General features: G+C 38.0%; 1 non-coding gene across 1 annotated transcript; it reads left to right on the forward strand.

Annotated features, from left to right (window-relative positions):
- Positions 1-1,861: 1,861 nt before the first annotated feature.
- LOC145390819 (5S ribosomal RNA) lies at positions 1,862-1,981 on the forward strand. Its single transcript, XR_013895732.1, has one exon. It is a non-coding gene; the product is annotated as a 5S ribosomal RNA (ribosomal RNA).
- The last annotated feature ends 308 nt before the right edge of the window (positions 1,982-2,289 follow it).

Raw genomic sequence — 2,289 nt, forward strand, 5'->3', positions numbered from 1 at the left:
ATTTACATCTCTGTAAGTTTTCTCTCAAATTTTGTAGGTCAGCTATTGCTGTACTGGTTTTAAAAATGATGCAGTTTGGTGCTGTGCTCCACCATCCTACAAGATGGGCAATGTGTTCTCTCTCTCTTTTTTTTTTCCTTAAACAGTTTACTCACACACACACACACACACACACAGACACACACAGACACACGCACGCACGCACGCGCAAGTATATATATATATACATGGCGTCTGGCAATGGATGGATGGGATATATATATATATATATATATATATATATATATATATATATATATATATATATATATATATATATATATATATATATATATATATATATATGTATATATATGGTTCACAGACTACACACACATCCAAAGCCACTCCAACACTACAATTACACTTAAAAGAACTTCTCACCCTACATACAATCTCTACCAGACAGCCTAAGCCACTTGGTAGAGATACATTGGCTGTATCGTCCCGACTTCGGTCGGGATAGGCTGGTCCTGCAGTGGATACTCAAACGGCTGATGTTGATGATGAGATATATATATATATATATATATATATATATATATATATATATATATATATATATATAAAATTAAATCTGAATTAATAGACACTTATATTGAGGAAATGTTAAAATCATTATTTAATAAAAGAGATCCAAATGGCAATTTCATATAAGGTGTTCAAATTGTCGCTTCTGCGCTGGAAGGTACTACTTGCATCGTCAGAGCACAGAGTTGCTCAACGCACTTAAAGTTTGTCTAGTAATTGTTCAATGCTTCACTTCAAGTGCAGTCTTTAATTGTTCAAGTGAGTTGAGTTTTATGGCATAAACTTTATTTTTAAGGTACCCCCATCAGCAGAAGTCAATCAGTGTTAAATCTGGTGAACGCGGAGGGTATTCAACATTGTCTGTTCTTCTGATCCATCTATTTGGAAATGTTTTGATAAGGTAATTTCCAGACATCACAAATAAAATGAGGAGTGCTCCATCTTCTATGAAATAAATCTCATAATAACTGAAGAATTCATAGCATAAATTCATAGCAAGTGTAATCCACGGTGGCGCTTATATTTCATATCCCCGTCTCTATCGTAGTCATCATCGAGCTCTTCCAAAAGTGCGATAGATTGTAGGGTTTTTAAGGAGAGAATATTTCATTGTACTTCTCATGGATTGCAGGAGAAAGATAAATATGAGTCTGGTGTTTGATTGCAGTTTATTTCTTCAAAAGGAGTGTCTCACAAGAGCAGTAGAGAGGCGAAAGTGATTTTATGCTTACTCTGCACGCTCTGTTCCTGCCTTTCCCCACCATCTCTCTTCTCTCTCCTAACCTCATCTGCCGTGTATCTCGCATTCCCCCTGTATATGACTGGTTGTGTCACGTGTAAGGGAACGGGTGAATGGAATTTTCCCAGGCCTGGGGAGTTTCCATCAGGAGTCACACTGTGCTCTGTGTTAAATTCCTCGCTTAGGCACGACTTTCTTCTAACCTCTGTATTACATATATACGTTACTGGCTGTTATGTAGTGTTATGATATTTTAGTGTCCTGACATCGCTCTGTCATGCTTAGCTGGCGTACCTACGGCGGCATGTAGTAACATTTTACATATTCTGTTAAAACCTACTAATACATGGTATTCATTACAGTATTGTAGAGGTACAATAATACTGTAGAAATATAATACACTGTAGTAATAAATTGTATGTATAATACATGTAATGCAGTAAATACATGGTAGTGAAATTGAATATAGAATATTGTATAACATATTTTCGTAACAGAGTGGCACAGTTGTGTATGTTCAACAGACAGACGCATATATTTATGCAATGGTAATATAACGGCCATACCACGTTGAGTACACCGCTTCCCGTCCGATCAGCGAAGTTAAGCAACGTTGGGTCTGGTTAGTACTTGGATGGGTGACCGTCTGGGAACACCCAGATGCTGTTGGCATCCCTACGTGTCAAGTGGGGTTGGTGGAGGATTAGTGCCCCTCCCTGTAAAACAATTAACTCTAAGCCCTTGGCCACCCCGTGTGGGATACATGGCGTCTGGCAATGAATGAATGAAACCATGCCAAGACTTTAGTAAGAGTCAGTTATATGTAGTGCACCTATCATATAATATATATATATATATATCATCATCAGCCATTTGAGTATCCACTGCAGGACCGGCCTATCCCGACCGAAGTGGGGACAATAGAGCCTATGTATCTCTACCAAGTGCCTTAGGCTGTCTGGCAGAGATTGTAGACTATG

Source organism: Coenobita brevimanus, chromosome 15 (assembly GCF_032717465.1).
Source record: "Coenobita brevimanus isolate Jiangsu-jjx chromosome 15, ASM3271746v2, whole genome shotgun sequence".
Taxonomy (NCBI): domain Eukaryota; kingdom Metazoa; phylum Arthropoda; class Malacostraca; order Decapoda; family Coenobitidae; genus Coenobita; species Coenobita brevimanus.